Source organism: Giraffa tippelskirchi, chromosome 1 (assembly GCF_054371585.1).
Source record: "Giraffa tippelskirchi isolate mGirTip1 chromosome 1, T2T-mGirTip1v1.2.pri, whole genome shotgun sequence".
NCBI classification, from domain to species: domain Eukaryota; kingdom Metazoa; phylum Chordata; class Mammalia; order Artiodactyla; family Giraffidae; genus Giraffa; species Giraffa tippelskirchi.
Window position 1 is genome coordinate 143,612,517 of NC_137275.1, and position 14,140 is coordinate 143,626,656.

General features: G+C 39.1%; 1 protein-coding gene across 12 annotated transcripts in view; it reads right to left on the reverse strand.

The window, feature by feature from the left end:
• Positions 1–14,140, reverse strand: part of FOCAD (focadhesin) — a 301,886-nt gene that overhangs the window by 128,480 nt on the left and 159,266 nt on the right. The window lies entirely within an intron of this gene.

Sequence of the window (14,140 nt, forward strand, 5' to 3'; positions counted from 1 at the left end):
AACACAGGGAGCCCAGCCTGGCTCTGTCACAACTTAGAGTGGGATGGGAGAGGAGAGGGAGGCTCAAGAGGGAGAGAATACACACACACATACACAATTAGGACTGATTCGCACTGTGGTGTGGCAGAAACCAACACAACATTGGAAAGCAATTATCCTCCGATTAAAAAAATACACACACCAGGTTGTGTGAAAGAAGCCAGTCACAAAATACAACATATTATATGACTCCATTTATACAAAATGGAAAACAGGCAAATTTAGAGAGACAAAAAGTAAATTATTGATTGTATAGGGTTGTGGGCAGGGGAGGGATAGAGGCACTGTGCGATGATAGCTAGGGGGTACAGAGCTTCTTTTGGGGGTGATGAAAATGTTCTAAACTTGAAAGTCATGATGGTTGCAAAACTCTGTCAATATATTAAAAATCATCAAAGTGTAAACTGTAAATGAGTGAATTGTACTATTTGTGAATTTTATCTCATTAAACCTTTTTATAAAAAAAAAAAAAAGAGTTCAGATTTAGTGTGGACCTGTTTGACACCAGGGAAACAGATATTTTGGTATCAGAGAACTCTAAGCCGGAACCTTACCTGTGCCACTAATTAGCTAAATGACCTTCAGTTTCCTCCTCTGCAAAATGAAGGGTTGTGCTTGTATTAGGACTCTCTGGAGAAATAAAACCAGCAAAAACGAAAAGAAAGAAGGAGGGAAGGAAGAAAGATAAATAAAGATAGGGAGATGGATAGAGAAAAAGATTTATTAGAGGAATTGTCTCAAGCAGTTGTGGAGGTCAAGTCCCACAGTTGGCAAGCTGGAGAACCAGGAAAACAAGTGATGCAAATCAGTTCAAGTTCAAAGGCGTGAGAACCAGGTGGCCACAGTGTAAGTCACAGTGTCTGCAGGTGCAAGAACCAGGAGCTCCAAAGTCCAGGGGCATGAGAAGAAGGACGCCCTGTATCAAGAAGAGAACTTTCCCTTCCTTTGCTTTTTTTGTTCCATTCCAGCCATCACTGGATTAGTTGATGTTGCCACACTGTTAAGGGGAGATCTTGTTTCTAAGCCTAGGATTCAAATGATAATTCCTGTCAGGAATACCCTCACAGACACACCCAGAAATTATGTTTTACCAACAATCTGGGCATTTCTTAGGCCTGTCAAGTTGAGGTAGAAAATGTACTATCATAGTATAAAAAAATTAAAAACAAAATACTCATCAATAAAAGATTGGGCAACATATGAAAATGCAATATACAATGAAATACTGTGTAAGTGTAAAAAAATGTATATACATATTGCCAGGAAAAAAGTATACACTATATTAAGATGAAAAAATCAGGTTATAATACATAGTATGCTCAATAAAGGGTGTTCCCCAGTGGCTCAGACAGTCAAGAATCTGCCTGCAATGTGGGAGACCCGGGTTCAATCCCTAGGTCAGGAGGATCCCCCGGAGAACAGAATGGCAACCCACTCCAGTATTCTTGCCTGGAAAATCCCAGGGACAGAGGAGCCTGGTCGGCTGTCGTCTATAGGGTAGCACAGAATCAGACACGACTGAGTGACTTAGCAGCAGCAGCTAGTTTCTGGAAGCTGCCAGCATTCCATGGGTCATGATTATTCCTCACACCATCACACCACCTTTTCTTCTGTTTCAATTGCTATGCCACATTCTCTCTTTATGGTAGTTAAATCTGTCTCCTTCTTAAAGGCACACTTGTGACTACATTTAGGGCACCACACAGATATGGTATGGACCTAACAGAAGCAGAAGATATTAAGAAGAGGTGGCAAGAATACACAGAAGAACTGTACAAAAAAGATCTTCATGACCCACATACTCATGATGGTGTGATCACTCACCTAGAGCCAGACATCCTGGAATGTGAAGTCAAGTGGGCCTTAGGAAGCATCACTACGAACAAAGCTAGTGGAGGTGCTGGAATTTCTATTGACCTATTTCAAATCCTAAAAGATGATGCTGTGAAAGTGCTGCTCTCAATATGTTAGCAAATTTGGAAAACTCAGCAGTGGCCACAGGACTGGAAAAGGTCAGTTTTCATTCTAATACCAAAGAAAGGCAATGCCAAAGAATGCTCAAACTACTACACAATTGCACTCATCTCACACGCTAGTAAAGTAATGCTCAAATTCTCTAAGCTAGGCTTCAGCAATAGGTGAACCGTGAACTTCCAGATGTTCAACCTGGATATAGAAAAGGCAGAGGAACCAGAGATCAAATTGCCAACATCCGCTGGATCATCGAAAACGCAAGAGAGTTCCAGGAAAACATCTATTTCTGCTTTATTGACTATGCCAAAGCCTTTGACTGTGTGGATCACAATAAACTGTGGAAAATTCTGAAAGAGATGGGAATATCAGACCACCTGACCTGTCTCTTGAGAAATCCGTATGCAGGTCAGGAAGCAACAGTTACAACTGGACATGGAACAACAGACTGGTTCCAAATAGGAAAAGGAGTACATCAAGGCTGTATATTGTCACCCTGCTTATTTAACTTATATGCAGAGTACATCATGAGAAACACTGGGCGGGATGAGGCATAAGCTGGAATCAAGATTCCTGGGAGAAATATCAATAACCTCAGATATGCAGATGACATCACCCTTCTGGCAGAAAGTGAAGAAGAACTAAAGAAACTCTTGACGAAAGTGAAAGAGGAGAGTGAAAAAGTTGGCTTAAAGCTCAACATTCAGAAAACTAAGATCATGGCATCCAGTTCCATCACTTCATGGCAAATAGATGGAGAAACAATGGAAACAGTGTCAGACTTTATTTTGGGGGGCTCCAAAATCACTGCAGATGGTGATTGCAGCCATGAAATTAAAAGACATTTACTCCTTAGAAGGAAAGTTATGTCCAACCTAGATAGCATATTAAAAAGCAGAGACATTACTTTGGCAACAAGGGTCTGTCTAGTCAAGGCTATGGTTTTTCCAGTGGTCATGTATAGATGTGACAGTTGGACTATAAAGAAAGCTGAGCACCAAAGAATTGATGCTTTTGAACTGTGGTGTTGGAGAAGACTCTTGAGAGTCCCTTGGACTGCAAGGAGATCCAATCAGTCCATCCTAAAGGAGATCAGTCCTGGTTGTTCATTGGAAGGACTGATGTTGAAGCTGAAACTCCAATGCTTTGGCCTCCTCATGTGAAGAGCTGACTCATCTGAAGGGACCCTGATGCTGGGAAAGATTGAGGGCAGGAGAAGAAGGGGACGACAGAGGATGAGATGGTTGGATGGCAACACCAACTCAATGGACATGGGTTTGGGTGGACTCTGGGAGTCGGTGATGGACAGGGAGGCCTTGCCTGCTGTGGTCCATGGGGTCGCAAAGAGTCAGACACGACTGAGTGACTGAACTGAACTGAACTGAACAGATAATCCTGGATAATCTACACACCTCAAGATCTTTAATGTCATCATATACACAAATTCTCCTTTATTATATAGGGTGACATTCATAGGTTCCAGAGATTAGGACCTGGATATCTTTGAGGGTCATTATTCAGGATTTAAAAATCCTTTCATAGTGGTAGTTGATGTACAGCTTTAAGAACCTACCAAAAAATCACCAAACTGTGCACTTTAAAAGAGTGAACTTTATGATATGTGAATTATATCTCACTAAAGCTCTGACTTTCTTAAAAAGACACTGTTGTCAGAAAAAATATAGCTATTACACAGCTCAAAAAATAAAAGGCAAACAATTTGTGTGTAGTTGTGCTCAGGCATACCATAAAGCAATGAAGAAATTCCAAAAAGTCAAGGTTAATAGTGCTTCAGATAAATCTTTCAACAACCCATATGTGGAATCAGCATGTCTAGTAAAATGACATAACCACATATACATATATGCATATAACTGTACACACATATATGTAAATATATATTAAATGACACAACTACATATTTGTATATATGTGTATGTACGTATACATTTTATAAATTTATTTAATACACATGCATAAACTGCAACGGATTGTCATATTCTAACACAGGAGAGATGATGGTACAACCAGTCTACACTGTGGAACTCCCATTTTTCCTTTAGGATACCTGACTACTCTGGGTGACATCTGATGGAAATTCAAGTAAAGAAACCATCCATCCCTACATTAAATATTACGAGAGCTTAATGTTACTCTCTTTTTTGAGATAAAAGATAAGAAATATTCTAATATCTTCTTCCCATACCTCATGGCTGGACTTATACACAAAACATTTTAGAGACTGCTGCTCTTAACAATGCTCCCAAACATCACTTAATACCAGAGTCACTGAGGAACTCATTAAAAAATAGAGAGCTTGGGCTTTATCTCTAAAGGATTCTGATTTTGTAGCTCAAGTTATCCACAAAATTTTGAAGACCACACTAGACATCACTGCCATTCATTTTTCAATGAAGTCCATAATTTGGAGTAGTTGAGCCAAACAAGTGAAAGTGAAGAAAATTCACTTTCACTGAAGCTATAAGTGTAACACGATGAAACAAAGTCAACGACACTTTTTTGTTTGACCTGTTTTCAACAATTTCAGATCAAAGTCATATATGACCCTGTGAATCATTGAAGCAAGTTAATTGTTCAAACAACCACTTACATAAGTAGAGGCAGAGTGCCATGGCCCTGAAGCAAAAAGAATGGTACCTCTGAGAATATCTTACTCATTACTGTTGAATTAGAATCTAGAGCAACAGGTTTCATCATGCTACTATGAGAAGATCTAAGCCCAGCTTTTAATAAAGGTCAAAAACCTAACAACAGGGCCTATATGGGTGTGAAGTCATTTAAATCATGAAAGATAAGTAATATACACTGAAAACATGAGAAAGGCATTAGAACAACATCCAATTAATCGTACAGTCCATACACTTGAGCAAATCCTTTTCTGGTCAACTTTGCAAAGTCTTTCAAACTTAAAACTAAAGAATCTTAAAACAAAATGTATATATGCTAAGTTGCTTCAGTTGTGTCCGACTCTGTGCGACCCCATAGACGGCAACCCACCAGGCTCCGCCGTCCCTGGGATTCTCCAGGCAAGAACACTGGAGTGGGTTGCCATTTCCTTCCCCAATGCATGAAAGTAAAAGTGAAAGGGAAGTTGCTCAGTCTTAGCGACCCCATGGACTGCAGCCTACCAGGCTCCTCCGTCCATGGGACCCTCCAGGCTAGAGTACTGGAGTGGGTTGCCATTGCCTTTATCTCCTTTAAATACGACTTCTGGATTTGTAAGCATGTTAAAGAGGCATTCCAAGTAATTCTGTACCTATATAAAGATTTACCAAAAGCTTACTGATTTAATTCCCAATACTTCCCAAGCCTTTCACTAACACATGATTTTAGTCATCTAATCAAAGTGACTATGCCAAAGCCTTTGACTGTGTGGATCACAATAAACTGTGGAAAATTCTGAAAGAGATGGGAATACCAGACCATCTGACCTGTCTCTTGAGAAACCTGTATGCAGGTCAGGAAGCAACAGTTAGAACTGGACATGGAACAACAGACTGGTTCCAAATAGGAAAAGGAGTACATCAAGGCTGTATATTGTCACCCTGCTTATTTAACTTATATGCAGAGTACATCATGAGAAACACTGGGCGGGATGAGGCATAAGCTGGAATCAAGATTCCTGGGAGAAATATCAATAACCTCAGATATGCAGAAGACATCACCCTTCTGGCAGAAAGTGAAGAAGAACTAAAGAACCTCTTGACGAAAGTGAAAGAGGAGAGTGAAAAAGTTGGCTTAAAGCTCAACATTCAGAAAACTAAGATCATGGCATCCAGTTCCATCACTTCACGGCAAATAGATGGAGAAACAATGGAAACAGTGTCAGACTTTATTTTGGGGGGCTCCAAAATCACTGCAGATGGTGATTGCAGCCATGAAATTAAAAGACGTTTACTCCTTGGAAGGAAGGTTATGGCCAACCTAGATAGCATATTTAAAAGCAGAGACATTACTTTGCCAACAAAAGTCCGTCTAGTCAAGGCTATGGTTTTTCCAGTGGTCGTGTATGGATGTGTGAGTTGGACGGTGAAGAAAGCTGAGCGCCAAAGAATTGATGCTTTTGAACTGTGGTGTTGGATAAGACTCTTGAGAGTCCCTTGGACTGCAAGGAGATCCAATCAATCCATCCTAAAAGAGATCAATCCTGGGTGTTCATTGGAAGGTCTGATGTTGAAGCTGAAACTCCAATACTTTGGCACCTCATGTGAAGGGTTGACTCATTGGAAAAGACCCTAATGCTGCGTAGGATTGGGGGCGGGAGGAGAAGGGGACGACAGAGGATGAGATGGTTGGATGGCATCACTGACTCGATGGACATGGGTTTGGGTAGACTCCGGGAGTTGGTGATGGACAGAGAGGCCTGGCGTGCTGCAATTCATGGGGTCGCAAGGAGTCGGACACGACTGAGCGACTGAACTGAACTGAACTGAACTGAACTGAATCAAAGTGAAGTCTAACCTGGAAATGTTAGTGTTTCTGGAAATGAGTCTCTTAGTGATATTTTATCTTGGGAAATGAGAAGGTAAGATCAACACATTTAATGGATAACCAACAAAGACCTACAGCATAGCACACAGAACTCTGCTCAATGTTATGTGGCAGCCTGGATGGGAGGGGAGCTTGAAGGAGAATGGATATATGCATATGTATGGCTGAGTCTCTTCGCTGTTCACCTGAAACTTCACAACATTGTTAATTGGCTATACCCCAGTACAAAATAAAAAAAAATTTTTTTTAAAGTCAACACATTCATATAGCATGGAGATAAGTTTAATTACCATAGGTAACAATGATATTTTTTATAAAACTTTAATTCTAGGTTCACATGGGTATATGATGAATAAGTTTTTAAAACTTCTAGGTCACTTAAGGGTATATGTGAATTTCTTAGAAGGTACCAAATAATGTTTTCCATCACATCTCAAAATCCATAAAGCCTTTCAAATGTGTAATGCCATTTTAATCTACAACCCTCCTTCAGAGACCCTCTCTCTACATCCTATGTCCCCATTTAGCCCAGAAAAACCCACCCCTTGTATAAGCTTAAATGATATATTTTATTCACAGGAATGGCAGAATGGCACACAATTAGCATCCCTTTTAGTCATGTCATTATTTCTAGCTCAGTGGCGTTTATTCAGATGAGCACAATTTGCAACCACTGAGCCCCGCTCTTCTGATGTTAACTGGCATCATTAGAACCCTCCTAGTGTCCAGTTCATTTGATCTTTTAAAGAATACCCTAGGTTTGTGACTGAGAGCCGGAAACTCACGGCTGGATACTGTGAACAGCGTTTATGTTTGGTCACAGACTACTCACATCAGTTAATAATCCTCAGAGAGCAAATTCCACTTTAAGAGGGAAATCTTTTCATACAAAAAATTTTTAAATACAAAATAAACAGGAAATGGAATTTAAATAATGAACAGCAGGGAGAAGGGGTTCCTAAATGTCATAACTTAGAAAGCTGAGATTGTAAAATGTTCAGAGTGAAGTATCTAAAAGATCACACCAAATCTAGGTATGATAAAGGTCAGACAGAGGAGAGAAGATGGGATCATAAGTGCAAAATCAGGAAATGATAAAATGCCAAGACTTCAAATTTAAAATTTTCTCTAAGTTTTGATTTAGTGTTTGACTTTGCATAATCTACAAATACTGTCTATAAAAAACTGAAAATGACCAATTAACTAATTATTGAAAGCTGAAGTCTTTTCTATTTAAACAGAAAATGTCAGTATTTGAATTTTCCCACACATTTCACACATGTGTTCAACAGTATTCCATTATACAACTTACTACAGTCAGTTAAAATTTTATTTTGAAAATGAAAAACCATATTTAAAAATCTACTTACAGCATGACAAAGTAAATGTTATAATATCCACGAATGTTTAATAAAAGGCAAGTTCCTGCTGTCCCTTTATAGTTAAAAATAAGGCCAAACTACAACTTTCAACTGCAAAGAGTCATTGTGTAGTACATAAAAAGCTCAGCGTGGAGATAGATTCAACAAATGTACAAAAAGCGTTTTCATGCCCAGGAAGAACTGAAGGCATCAAAAAACATGCCCCAACTACAAATAACACAGAGCTCGGTTCAAAAAGACAAGCAAATTCCTTGCCTAATGCATAGCAAATTAAACTTAATCAACTCCTCTTGATTTGCAAGGTCGAACAGGCAATCCACCTTTAAATGTCCCCACAAACAAAACATAAGAACAACAAAAGAGGTTCCAGAGAATAAGTAGTAAATACTGAATCCACAGTAGGTGACAGAACCCTTACTGTACACAGCTGAGAAAAATCTGCCATGGAACAATGTATCATATTTCCATATTAAATTATATTTACCATGCTGAAAAATGCTTAAACAAAATGCAGGATTTCTATTGGTCATTTTTATACCACACTGATTCCCTAAACCTTCCAAACCCAATCCCGTTGAAAACCTGAGTCCCATTGAAAATCGTTCCCACCCCATGGAGCCCTGAAGGAACAGCTAGACAAAGAGTTGGGATGATGGGAGAGGGCAGGGAGAACTACCTTACCCCATGATTTCAGAAATAAATCAATAAAAGAGGGTAGAATAGCCAAAACATAACCTTGGCATAGGGTATTTCCGGAAAAATCACTTCTGTGACAAATGGCCTGGAGTGAACTCTTCCAGCGGTCAAGAATCCCCAGGAAAGGGCCCTCCCCTCCTTATCTATTGCTCAATTGTACAATACTCCGCTTTGAAAATATAACACCCTCTTGGAGCTGGGCGAGATGAAAGAGCTTTTCTTCATGATCCTGCAACGCCTATTAATTTTTGCTATAAGAGACTCACAGCTGATTAAGAAAACAGAGGGTTAGCACTGCTTCACATTCCCATCTCAAGGACTTACGAGAGAAAAATGTTAAAAGTGAATGAGCCCTCTTTTTCAGTACAATGTACTGATTTTCATTTATGTACACATCAAAAGCTGTTTCTCCTCCAACTGTGGGCAATTTGTTTAGACTGGAAGTCATTTTCCTCCTTGAAGCATCAGAAGCAATGTTACTAGATTCCTATGTGGTTAAAGAATTAAATTTCAAAACAACTATGACTCATTCACCACCACCCAGAGCACAAATTTAGAAATCAATGGCTGAAGGAGCAAAACTTGTACTGTCCCCAAAGTACATTCACACTTTTATCACAAGCGGAAAAGCAACATGATACAGTGGAAAAGCACAAGAAGTATAGAGAGTATGTGAATGTCTACCTTAACATGTCAATTTGGATGTTACTTTGACTTGCCATGCTCATGAGCAAATAGCACCTACATTACAAGATTACTATGAAGTGTAATACAGACTATAATGGACAACAAACGCCAAACATATTCATTAGCATGAAATTGTGCAGCTTTAATAGTTTTGTAGTATTAAAGTATAACAACACACTGCAAAAAGTACAGATCTTAATTTTATATTTCAACGAATCCTGACAAATGTACACACTATTGTAACCACCACCCCCATCATGATACAGACCATGGAAATATGTGAGCTACATATGCAATTTAAATTTTCTAGTAACCACATTTTTTAAAAGTAAAAGGAGACAGATTAAATTAATCTGAATTACTGTCATTTTACTTAACCCAATCTATCCAAAACATCATCTTAACATGTAAATGACCTAAAAATATTATGAGATATTTTATAGATTTTTTTCATACTAAGACATCAATCTGCTGTACATTTTACACTTAGAGCACAACACAATTTGAATCAGCCATAGTTCAAGTATCTAACAGCTCTTAGATACAGACCACAGTCTAGAAAATTTCCTCATGCCCCTTTCTAGTCTACCCTTCTCTCCACCCCAAGTCAATTACCATGCTGATTTCTATCCTCATAGATGAATTTTGCCTATTCATGAATTTCATAAAAATGAGATGCATGGACTTTTTGTGACTGGCTCCTTCTGCTGAGCATGCTTCAGAGACTCATCCAAATTGTTGCAAGTAGCAGTGGTCCTTTCCTTTTTATTGGTGAATAGCATTCCAGTGTACAAACATAATACCCATTTGAGTTGTTTCCAAATATGTTATAGTCATTAAGCTGAAATGAACACACATATACAAGTCTTTCTGTGGATATGTTTTCATTGACTCAGATAAATATCTAGAAGTAAAATGCTGGATCATAAGCATACATTCAACTTTATAAGAAACTGCCAAATATTTTTCAACAGTGACTGTATCATTTTATAGTTCTGCCAATAGTGTAAGAGATATCAAGTTACTTTACACTTTCTCCAATGTTTGATATTGTCAGTTTTCTTTTTTTAAATTACTGATTTCAGCGGTGTGTATGTTTCCCAATGACCAACAGTGTTGACATTTTTCCATATTTACTAGCCAATCGTATGACATCTTTTTTAAAGAGTGGTTTGGAAAAACGAAGGGAGAGTTGTTACATGGGCAAACTGAGATTACTTATATGAAATTATTTCAATGATTAAAATAAGGGACATAATTCCAAGGACTATGTGAGTCAAGCAGAAAATGTAAATCTAAAAGCCAACAGAAGTGCTTCAAATTAAAGTACATACTTCTCTAAAGGTAGCTGTTAATGTTACTTGGTATTAACTTGTCCCTCCCATGTGGAGAACCAGGCCAGGTTTTGCAAGATCTTCCTCTTCAACAAGAGAGGGTAGATATCTATAATTTTTACTTTTAACTAATATTAGAATTAGTTAAAAATATTAGTCCTATGATAACGAAAGAAAATTGGCAAAAGTTTTCAAATTCTGATTTCTATAGATGCTAGTGATTTACATAAAGACAAACATCCTTAATATCGTAAACATTAAACCATTCAAGGTCCTTACTGATTACTGGTCAAAGATGGTATCTACTGGGACTTCCCTGTGGTCCAATAGTTAAGAATCTATCTTGCAATGCAGGGGACATGGGTTTGATCCCTGATCTGGGAACTAGGATCCCACATGCCATGGAGTAACTAAGCCCACATGCCACAACTCTCTCGAGCATGGCAATGAGAGAGACCATGTGCTACAACACTAAATCCCACATGATGTGTGATATAGCCAAATAAATAAATATCAAAAACCAAACCCCTCAAAAAAGCTATCTATTATATTAAGACACGGGCTGCCAACCTACCAAAGACAGATGACAAAATCATTTTGAGTGGCAGGCAACAGTGCCCCAGAAAAGTTAGAAGGAAAAAGTTGGTGAGGGCAGCTCCCGATTCCTCTTTTCCCGCTAGCCTCCCATATTACAGAATATATTCTATGATATTCTTATTCTTCAGTGACTATTCATATCATGTACATTTTAGTAAGAATGACAGTCATAGCTAATAATACTTCAGTGGCAATGCCTACCTAGGAGTATATCCATTATTTGGGGAGAACAGAAGAAAAGATATCTGTTGATGGGATATAAAACACAACTGCTTTGGAAAACCAGAGAAGGCAATGGCACCCCACTCCAGTACTCTTGCCTGGAAAATCCCATGGACAGAGGAGCCTGGTAGGCTACAGTCCATGGGGTCACTAAGAGTCGGACACGACTGAGCGACTTCACTTTCACTTTTCCCTTTCATGCACTGGAGAAGGAAATGGCAACCCACTCCAGTGTTTTTGCCTGGAGAATCCCGGGGACGGCAGAGCCTGGTGGGCTGCCGTCTATGGGGTCGCACAGAGTCGGACATGACTGAGGCGACTTAGCAGCAGCAGCAGCAGCTTTGGAAAACAGCCTGGCAGCTACTAAAATGGTTAAACATAAGTATATAATCCAGCCATTCCACTCTTAGATATATACCCAAGAAAAACAAAACATACGTTCACACAAGAACTTGAAAACGAAAGTTCATAGCAGCATTATTCATAATAGCCAAAAAGTGGAAATAACCCAGGTGTGGTGCATGCGTGCTCAGTCGTGTCTGACTCTGTGATCCTATGGACTGTAGCCCGCCAGCCTCTTCCTTCCACTGGATTTTTCAGGCAAGAATACTGGAATGGGTTGCTATTCCCTTCTCCAGGGCATCTTCCTGATCCAGGGATCGAACCTGCATCTCCCGCCTGGGCAGGCAGATTCTTTACCACTGAGCTACCTGGAAACAACCCAAATGTCCATTAACTGATAAATGGATAAATAAAATGAAGATGAATGGATAAATAAAATGTCATATAGCCATACAGTGCAATATTACTTAAGTATAAAAAGGAATGAAGTATTGATATATGCTACAACATGGATGAATTTCGAAAACATTACGCTAACTAAAAAGTCAGTCACAAAAGGCCACATATTGTTTGACTTCATTTACATGAAATGTCCAGAACAGGCAAATCTATAAAGACAGAAATTAGATTAGTGGTTCTCTATGGTGGGGGCACTGAAGAATTGATGCTTTTGAACTGTGGTGTTGGAGAAGACTCTTGAGAGTCCCTTGGACTGCAAGAAGATCCAACCAGTCCATCCTAAAGGAGATCAGTCCTGGGTGTTCATTGGAAGGACTGATGTTGAAGCTGAAACTCCAATACTTTGGCCACCTCATGGGAAGAGTTGACTTATTGGAAAAGACCCTAATGCTGGGAAAGATTGAGAGCAGGAGGAGAAGGGGACGACAGAAGATGAGATGGCTGGATGGCATCACCGACCTGATGGACATGGGTTTGGGTAGACTCCGGGAGTCGGTGATGGACAGGGAGGCCTGGCATGCTGCGATTCATGGGGTCGCAAAGAGTCGGACAAGACTGAGTGACTGAACTGAACTGAACTGATGGTGGGGGCGAGGTGTGGGGCATAGGGGTGGTATGGAAGGTGTGCAACTTCTTTGGGGGGTAATGAAAATGTTCTAAAATTGATTGTGATGGTGGATGCACAGCTAATATTCAAAAAGTGACTAAATTTCACACTAGAAATAGATGAGCTGGCTAGTATGGGAATTATACCTCGATACAACTGCTTACATAAAAAGAAATAAAAACTAAAGGTACTAGTGATTCACAGAGCTTCTTTCTTCTAGTCCTAAATATTCTTTTCCTCTGCCACCTGACGTTGCTGCTTGAGATTTAGAAAAGTATTGCTTTGATGTTGTATCTTTCCTCTGCACTATTTCTGAATTCAAATACATTTGGTGTACTTAACACTATGCTTTCCCCTACTAGGCTGTGAGCTCCTAGAAGGCTGAAAATGCTCATAAATCTTTATATCCAAAAACCTTGCACAGCCTGGCTTCAGTTTTCAATATTTTTATTTTAAAATTGATGTTTTTGGTGTCCTGCCTAGGGAATTTTTGCCCAGCGTATACGCTGCAGTGGACATAGGACTGGGGGAAGCTGTGCCATCTCTTTTTCCCTTGGTCTTCTCACTACTTCTACTCATCAGAGAATAAATGAAAAACTTGGCAGAATACTGTTGAAAGGCTGCCAACCCTTCTATTTGAACATCTTCTCCAACAGGCAACAAACTTTATGAAATTATGAGATAAACAGGATCCCTTTTACACTTACAGCCCATAAACCCAAAAAGCAAAACAATGACAACAATTTTTAAGTGTAAAATAAAAAGTATGGATTTAAATATGATCTTTAGTCAACAAGATGGATTTCTAAAACATCTTTTAAAAGCATTCATAATAACAATACATCAATGATTTAAAAATAAAAATTTTAAATCACTTCCATTCCTCTTAAATAATTCTCCAAAGCTCCAAAGCTAAGCCTACATAGGGCAAATCCACTGTGAGGAAAAAATACTCATTTTAGACCTTCCTTTTCCTCATGGGCCCCTCACAGGTAACAAGCAGAATTGTCATATAACAAGAAGAAATGCCGCCCTCAATGAAGTGATGATATAATTGAACTGTTCTCTGTACTAACAAATAATATTGCCAGAAACTTAGGAACAAATTGCTACATTACAGCTTTCTATTTCACGCTCAATAAACATGGAAAATTACTTAAAAAATAAGCTAACTATTTACATATGTTAGTGTTAGTTGGGCTTCCCCAGTGGCTCAGCTGGTAAAGAATCCCTCTTCATTGTGGGAGACCTGGGTTCGATCCCCGGGTTGGCAAGATCCCCTCCAGAAGGGA